The 8,939-nt window shown below is 39.6% G+C and overlaps 5 non-coding genes across 5 annotated transcripts; all 5 read right to left on the bottom strand.

Annotated features, from left to right (window-relative positions):
- Positions 1-202: 202 nt before the first annotated feature.
- Positions 203-274, bottom strand: trnaa-ugc (transfer RNA alanine (anticodon UGC)). The gene has a single exon. It is a non-coding gene; the product is annotated as a tRNA-Ala (tRNA).
- Positions 275-727: 453 nt separating this feature from the next.
- trnas-aga (transfer RNA serine (anticodon AGA)) lies at positions 728-809 on the bottom strand. The gene has a single exon. It is a non-coding gene; the product is annotated as a tRNA-Ser (tRNA).
- Positions 810-7,506: 6,697 nt separating this feature from the next.
- On the bottom strand, positions 7,507-7,578 carry trnaa-ugc (transfer RNA alanine (anticodon UGC)). Its single transcript has one exon. It is a non-coding gene; the product is annotated as a tRNA-Ala (tRNA).
- Positions 7,579-8,039: 461 nt separating this feature from the next.
- On the bottom strand, positions 8,040-8,121 carry trnas-aga (transfer RNA serine (anticodon AGA)). The gene has a single exon. It is a non-coding gene; the product is annotated as a tRNA-Ser (tRNA).
- Positions 8,122-8,315: 194 nt separating this feature from the next.
- Positions 8,316-8,387, bottom strand: trnag-ucc (transfer RNA glycine (anticodon UCC)). Its single transcript has one exon. It is a non-coding gene; the product is annotated as a tRNA-Gly (tRNA).
- Positions 8,388-8,939: the final 552 nt, after the last annotated feature.

The raw sequence follows: 8,939 nt of genomic DNA, 5'->3' as shown, positions 1-8,939 counted from the left end.
AGCTTCGTTACTTTCAACCTAAAGACATTGGAGACGCCAGGGATTGAACCCATCTCAAAGATGCAAAGCTCACGCTCTCCCATTGTGGACACCCAACTAGAATAGTACACGAAAACTGCCACATGTTGTTGGCAGGATTCGAGCCTGCGCACAGGGACTCTGATGGACTTGCGGAGTTTCATTACTTTCAACCTAAAGACATTGGAGATGCCAGGGATTGAACCCGGGGCCTCATACATGCAAAGCATGCGCTCTACCACTGAGCTACATCCCCTGTGCGAGCTGTGGAGATTGTCTTACGATAAGGCGTTCTGAATAGCAGCTAAAATTATAGTTAATCTTCGAGTGCTTGTGTATGCATTGTGGCGCCTACAGACAGAGATTTCAGCCATCATAAGTGTATTGCAAGCCACACTGTGCTCATTGGATCTCCACAACGTGTGTACAACTTCAAGTTGTATGAAACTTTGCAGGTGTGTGGTTGAGCTGGTAAGGAAGGCCTGGTTGGAAGATGGGTGCCGTCCAACCCATGAGGTCTGATGTAACAAGGTTCTAATGAATTGCACAGCTTGTGCTGCCAACAAGTTTCGGACACACACGGACGTCCGCATGACATTAACGTGACATAGACAGAATGAATGGGTGATAAGACCCAGTGGAGATGTCGGGGACTCCCAAAGATGCCATTGTGGACACCCGACTAGAACAGCACGCGAAAATTATCACACGTTATTGGCAGGATTCGAACCTGCACGGGGAGACCCCAATGGATTTCTAGTCCATCGCCTTAACCACTTGACCACAACAACCACACGCAAAGTGTGTGCTTTGTTGTCCACCTGCAGGTAAACTAACGCATCTCAGGTTGTTGTTATTGTTTATATGAACAACAATTTTATTACTAACAACAATTATATTCATATTCAACTATGATACAAACAATTTTAAAATCAGAACACTCCACATTCTCTCCTGAAACTGAATCTGATAATAACCAAACAAACTAAATAAATTCTGTAAAGAAATAACTAAACTACTGTAAATAAATAACCAAATAAACTAAAAAAAAAACTAAATGAAATAAATAACTTCTGTAAATAAATAAAATACTGTAAATAACCAAATAAACTAAAAACAAATAATTGAAATAAATAACTTCTGTAAATAAATAAACTACTGTAAATAAGTAACCAAATAAACTAAAAAAAAAAAAAACCTCTGGAAATAAATAAACTACTGTAAATAAGTATCCAAATAAACTAGAAAAAACTAAATAAAATAAACTACTGGAAATAAATAACCAAATAAACTTAAAAAAAACAACTAAATGAACTAAATAAACTAGCTAAATACCTTCACTTATTTATGTAGTCAACTTGTTTTCATAGAAATAACAAAAATGGCAGGTAAACTAACGCTTCTCAGGTTGTTGTTATTGTTTATATGAACAACAATTTTATTACTAACAACAATTATATTATCAACTATAATACAAACAATTTTAAAATCAGCAAGCTCCACATTCTCACCTCAAACTGAATCTGATAATAACCCAATAAACTAAATAAATTCTGTAAATTAATAACTAAACTACTGTAAATAAATAACCAAATAAACTAAAAAAAAAAAAAAAACTTCTGGAAATAAATAAACTACTGTAAATAAGTATCCAAATAAACTAAAAAAAAAACAACAAAACTTCTGGAAATAAATAAACTACTGTAAATAAGTATCCAAATAAACTAGAAAAAACTAAATAAAATAAACTACTGGAAATAAATAACCAAATAAACTTAAAAAAAAACAACTAAATGAACTAAATAAACTAGCTAAATACCTTCACTTATTTATGTAGTCAACTTGTTTTCATAGAAATAACAAAAATGGCAGGTAAACTAACGCTTCTCAGGTTGTTGTTATTGTTTATATGAACAACAATTTTATTACTAACAACAATTATATTATCAACTATAATACAAACAATTTTAAAATCAGCAAGCTCCACATTCTCACCTCAAACTGAATCTGATAATAACCCAATAAACTAAATAAATTCTGTAAATTAATAACTAAACTACTGTAAATAAATAACCAAATAAACTAAAAAAAAAAAATAACTTCTGGAAATAAATAAACTACTGTAAATAAGTATCCAAATAAACTAAAAAAAAAACAACAAAACTTCTGGAAATAAATAAACTACTGTAAATAAGTATCCAAATAAACTAGAAAAAACTAAATAAAATAAACTACTGGAAATAAATAACCAAATAAACTTAAAAAAAATAAATAAATAAATAAATGAACTAAATAAACTAGCTAAATACCTTCACTTATTTATGTAGTTAACTTGTTTTCATAGAAATAACAAAAATGGCAGGTAAACTAACGCTTCTCAGGTTGTTATTGTTTATATGAACAACAATTATATTACTAACAACAATTATATTATCAACTACGATACAAACAATTTTAAAATCAGCACACTCCACATTCTCTCCTGAAACTGAATCTGATAATAACCAAACGAAATAAATTCTGTAAAGAAATAACTAAACTACTGTAAATAAATAGCCAAATAAACTAAAAAAAAAACTAAATAAAATAAATAACTCCTGTGAATAAAATACTGTAAATAACCAAATAAACAAAAAAACGAAATAAAATAAATAACTCCTGAAAATAAAATACTGTAAATAAATAACCAAATAAACTAAAAAAAACCCAAAACAAAATAAAATAAATAACTCCTGTAAATAAATAAAATACTGTAAAAAACCAAATAAACAAAAAAAAAACCCTAAATAAAATAAATAACTCCTGTAAATAAATAAAATACTGTAAATAAATAACCAAATAAACAAAAAATAACAACAACACAAAACAAACAAACAAAAAAAACATCACTGCTTCTCAAGAGTCTCCTTCCATTCTGTGATGGTCTGTCCAGATGCTGGACAGTACCACTTTCCTTTCATCTGGGTATGGCCAGTGCTTTTGCTTTTTGACTGACCACAGGTTCTACACAGGTAATGGTAGGTGTCTTTGCAGTGTCGCTTTTTTGGTGGCTCCCCTCTTGCCACACGCTCCTGGTCTTCCAGTGCTGCCTTTTGCAGTCTCCATTTTCGGTAACGATTCAAGTGAACCGGTGACTGACCTGATGATGATGATGTTGTTGGTGGTGTTGATGCTGGAGATGATGGTATAATGTATTGATTATATGAGGCTGAAGGGTAGTATTGCTGAGAGGGAGGTGATGGCAGCTGTGAGGACCAGGCAGGAAATGGGGCTGGTGGTGGAGGGTAACTCTGCTCATGAGAGGACCAGGCAGGAGATGGGGCTGGTGGTGGAGGGTACCTCTGCTCATCCACGGACCAGGCAGGAGATGGGGCTGGTGGTGGAGGGTACCTCTGCTCATCCACGGACCAGCCAGGTGATGGAGCTGGTGGCAGATGACCCTGCTGGTATGAGGATGAGGCAGAAGAATGCCGTGCATACGACCCAGGAGGACAGTGCTGTGCTGAGCCAGTTCTAACTCTGTGGCGTGGGTGTATCACTGCCTCGCCCTCCCGGTTTTCTGGCTCCTGAAACTCCATGACTACATGTCCATGTTCCACAGTTGCAGAAGCACGCTCCCTTGCTTTTGGAAGGGAATCCTTTACTGTAGACACACTCTGGGGTAGTTGTACTCCTTGCAGCAATGAGTCACGGTCTGTTCTTTTTTGTCTTTCATACAACCTGGAAAAAATACAATACAAAATATTTACTAGTACAAGTACAACCGCAAAGGTTGTAGCTCAATCAAACCCTTCCTGGTTAAATGTAAGCATGTTAAAATAATTAAATATATTTATATTTCTCAAGTGTAGCTGCTCAAGTGAATGAGGGAAGCCAAAGACGTAGCTCACCAAGAAGAAACTGGTGTTGTTGATAGTAACTAGCACCAAGTTGGTGAGGTCCTGTATTGCCCGGCTGTCTTCAAGGAGTTGCTTAATGTGGCGGTATGTATGCACAATGGACTGCGGAATGGGCAAGGTTTTACCCTTGCAGTCTTTGGGCCTGTTTCTCGCCTGCTGATACTCCTTCAAAAGCCTGAGGCAAACACATTCTGAAACTCTGTTGGTATCAGGTCATGAATAGTCTGAAGAAAAAAAAAAAACAATGTAATCAACATTATACAACTTACAGAACGGACAGTACTGGTCTGCTAATTTGATTGGAGAGGCGTTTGTATGGATCATATACTGTAAACCATTTCACAATTTGACTATAGCAGTCCACCTGTCAGAATCTATTACAGAAGAATAATTAAACAATGATTATGATGCATGTGAATCATGTAATGCAAGCATCCACTATAGGTCAGCTCACCAGCTCAGCTGCTTGTTGACCAGGAGCGGAGCCACTATGTTTCCGGGAAGCTCTCCACGGCCCTGACAAGGTCCTCTTCTTAGATTTCAGGGTATATTTGCAGGGAGACTTGTCCATAGTATGCAGACTGGAATACAGCCGCACAATCTCACCCGCCACTGTGGCTGACAATGCAGTTATGGTGCGGTTGAGGTTGACAAGGTACTCCGCCAAGTTATCAACCGCCTCCCACCCAGGAAAACCTCTTGCATCATATCTGCTGTCCTGAAAAATGAAGAACAACCACTGACAAATATGATACAATATACTTTACTGTCCTCTACAAGAAAATTTTCTTGGGCCCAGTGCCACTGCATTTAACAAATATCATTCAACATTTTACATAGAGAGTACACAGACATGTGACACAGTAAAAAGCAGCACATAAGCCTGGGTCACAAGTGGAGTAGCATCACAGAATGATGAGTCATTAGTTACATTACCTGAGCTGATGTGCTGGGTCCACTGGAGGAACTGTCCTCAGTAAGTGCATTTCTTGCCGTACTAACCGGACTGTGAGAAACACTGGCTGCATCAACACTGGCTTCCTGGGAATTTGTGAGAAACAGTTATGAGAAAGAAAAATTCCCTGGATTATAGAATTGCTACTGTACAAAATTCATTGGTCCTATAGAATTTCAGTGATAGAGGATCATGCAATGGTCAGATTACCTGAGATGATGTATGAAGTGATGTGTTAGGTGAGTCAGCACAGAGAAATGGGCTGTGGGGGGGTGAAATGTACAACTCGGCCTCACACGGGGGGGCTTCAGGTGGGCTCTCTCTGAGGATGTCAGCTGCATCACTTATTGTGACATCAAGACAGAATGATGCCAAGTTCACTGTGCTGTTGTGGACCCAGGAGGTCTCCTCTGTCAGACTGAGCCAGCAGATACTCCACAGCAATACGCTCACCTGCCATAAATAATTATTATGAAAAAAATAAAATCAGTAAAAAAAAAAAAAAAAAACACTTTGCACTGGAATGGGTCAGAAAAGACAAAAGTTTATTTGTTAAATATGTTAAGACTATAGGTGTAGCCACAAGGAGAATGCGTCTCCTTAAGTATCTTACCAGTAGGTCTCCCAGGGGGAATGAATTCTGGCAAGAGCACACAACCAAGTACTCTGTTGCTGAGAGTGTTTAAGTTGGACATGAGGCGGACATTGTAGATTTTACAATGCGATGCACCACTCACATCCACAGCTTCAAGGGCGCGGTTCATGTTCCATCTGGATGCACCCTCAAGCATGTACATCTGAGTGTGCATAGCATTACATCTCCATCCTTGAAAAAAACAAATTTGAAATATTAGGTTATACATTATTAAGTGAGGGCACACAGTTCCCTATGTATGCAGTCTTTTCTCAAAAACTTCAGTAGAAAATTATGTTCTTGTGACTTTAATTTAATGGCAGATATAAAGGATATGAATCATGTCAAAGATATATAATTTCCACTTACCAGGGATAAAGGTGCACTGGTGGTGATGGAAGCTTTCCACAGAAGATGACCCTCTGCCACATCTGAAGACATCCAGGACCTTGTCGCCCTTTTGTGACCCTGAGCCAAGTTTAGTGTACAGTTCAACACCAGGTGGATCTTGGATGCATGTCAAGTGCTTCTGTTGCACCTCCCACACATGTGTCATGCTCTCAGGGTTGATCAGGCGTAAACCTGAGGTGTCCGTCAGTTCCCACATGGACTTCAGCAATCCTTGGATCAGGTTTCGGGTTTCCTCAGCCCCACGAGTTCTCCTTCTGCAATGCTTGGCCAACTCTCTGGAGCTAATGTTGGCCAGAATTTGCGCTTCTGTAGGAGCATGACCAGCATGTTTTCTCTTCAGCTCTGACCTCTTCGCTTCCTTGAGATGACAAATGTCATCCTGGTCCCACTCAAAAATACAACTGGACAACTTTGAGCAGAAAGTGCCGTAAAGAGGATGGTGTTCTGTTGTGAGACCAGAGGTGAATCGCCTCATGAAGTGGAAAATATCCAGTCTCACTTTGGTCTTCCATGGTCGAAACTGCACAAGAACTGGAGGTGCACCTGTACAAATGAACAACAAGGCCTGGAATGTAGTTTGCATATTATTATAATTCAGTTTTCACCATGACAGGGAGGACCTCTAAGTCTCAAGGGTATGACGTGACAGTCATGACATAAAACGGGTGGGTCGAAGACAAGATATGCACATTTTTGTGTATGCATCAAATTAAATTTACAAAAGTGATTTCATATACACAAAAAATATTAAGTAAAACTACAGTAACATAGTCCCTCATTCCAACAACTTTGTTTCATTTGGGTATACATTAAAGTTCACTGAGTTAAGAATGTTTGTAAATGTTTTCACACTTGTGCCTGTAACAAATAATACATTACTACACACCTGTCTCGCTGCAGCAATCTCGGTCAACATAAATGACATCTGGCTCTGGCTCCCCGGCATCCTGGTAGCGCTTAACGATGTCTTGGCATAAGTCATCTAAGCCAGCTCCCTCACCAGTAGTTAGCACACAGTTCAGTACTTGGCCATATTCATTACTGATGTTTGTCATCCACGTAGCTGTGTCTGCAATGCCACCAGCAAGCTTCTTTTTGATCTATGGAGAAGAAAGAGAAAAAAACCCAAAATACAACAACCATTATAACCACATGACAAACATAAAAGTATGATCAAATGCCATCAATGGAAACAAAGCTTTGTTAAAGGTTTACAAATATTTGCCTGTACCTTTTTTGTGGAGTCAAGCTTTAAGATGACTTAAATTTGACTTGAGGAACAAACTGAATTCCATGAGCTCTGTCACTGCTGTATTACTGATTTGGCTGGTTGTGCTCGTCACATCTTACAAGTGGCTGGACTTGCAACTCAACATTAAGCCCACCTTGCAGAAAACAGAGAGGTATATATATCACCATTCAGCCAGCGAACAGAGGTTTTCAGTCCATGTCGCCCAACGTCGATGGTCTTTTTCTTTTTCAACTAGAACAGTATGCGAAAACTGCCACATGTTGTTGACAGGATTCGAGCCTGCGCGGGGGGACTCCGATGGACTTGCGGAGTTTCATTACTTTCAACCTAAAGACATTGGAGATGCCGGGGATTGAACCCGGGGCCTCATACATGCAAAGCATGCGCTCTATCACTGAGCTACATCCCCTGTGCGAGCTGTGGAGATTGTCTTACGATAGGGGTTCTGAATAGCAGCTAAAATTATAGTTAATCTTGGAGTGCTTGTGTATGCATTGTGGCGCCTACAGACAGAGATTTCAGCGTGTGTGCAAGTGTATTGCAAGCCACACTGTGCTCATTGGATCTCCACAACGTGTGTACAACTTCAAGTTGTATGAAACTTTGCAGGTGTGTGGTTGAGCTGGTAAGAAAGGCCCGGTTGGAAGATGGGTGCCGTCCGACCCGTGAGGTCTGGTGTAACAACATTCTAATGAGTGGGGCGTTGACAGGCATTGCGCAGTTTGTGCTGCCAACAAGTTTCGGACGCACACATGACATTAACGTGACATAGACAGAATGATTGGGTGATAAGACCCAGTGGAGATGTCGGGGACTCTCAAAGATGCCATTGTGGACACCCGACTAGAACAGTAGGCGAAAACTACCACACGTTGTTGGCAGGATTCGAACCTGCGCGGGGAGACCCCAATGGATTTCTAGTCCATCGCCTTAACCACTCGGCCACAACAACCGCACGCAAACTGTCTGCTTTGTTGTCCACCTGCATCAGTTAGCATTTACACGTCTCGATCATAACTGTGGAAGACTTCGACTCATAATAAAGACAAAGCAAAAAATGGTGACTGTAAAAAGAAAGACAAGAAGGAGAGTCATTTTTTCACTTCTGCTGAAATGAAATCCAAGAGTTAGACGCTGAAAGACAACTGCGATGGCCGGGAATCGAACCCGGGTCAACTGCTTGGAAGGTAGCTATGCTCACCACTATACCACCATCGCTTAGAAAACAGGGAATTTCATGAAATTTTTCCGGTGAGTCAGCAGTTTCCATCAGTTGAGGAATTGGACTGAGAGAGGAGCAGTTGTGACCTTGAAATTTTGAAGTAGCAATTAAGCTGTATCATGGTGCATCTTAACTAATACAAAGCCACAGAGGGATTAAGTGAAACACTGTTGAGTGTCACTTTGGGATACATCATGGGGGCTATGAACAAAATGAATTCCATGAGCTCTGTCACTGCTGTATTACTGATTTGGCTGGTTGTGCTCGTCACATCTTACAAGTGGCCGGACTTGCAACTCAACATTAAGCCCACCTTGCAGAAAACAGAGAGGTATATATATCACCATTCAGGTATATATATCATGGGAGAGCGCGAGCTTTACATCTTTGAGATGGGTTCAGCCAGCGAACAGAGGTACAGTTTTCGGTCCATATCGCCCAACATCCATGCTCTTTTTCTTGTCTTTTGTCTGTGTGAAACTTGTATTCCTCAAGTCATCCTTGTTTAGTCCACGAGAGCCTTTGTGTATTGTGTTAACGTTCTCTTT

This window comes from Trachinotus anak, unplaced genomic scaffold (assembly GCF_046630095.1).
Source record: "Trachinotus anak isolate AG129_WGS33_773 ecotype Australia unplaced genomic scaffold, CSIRO_AGI_Tana_v1 ptg000009l, whole genome shotgun sequence".
Taxonomy (NCBI): domain Eukaryota; kingdom Metazoa; phylum Chordata; class Actinopteri; order Carangiformes; family Carangidae; genus Trachinotus; species Trachinotus anak.
This window is presented reverse-complemented; position numbering and strand designations above follow the sequence as displayed.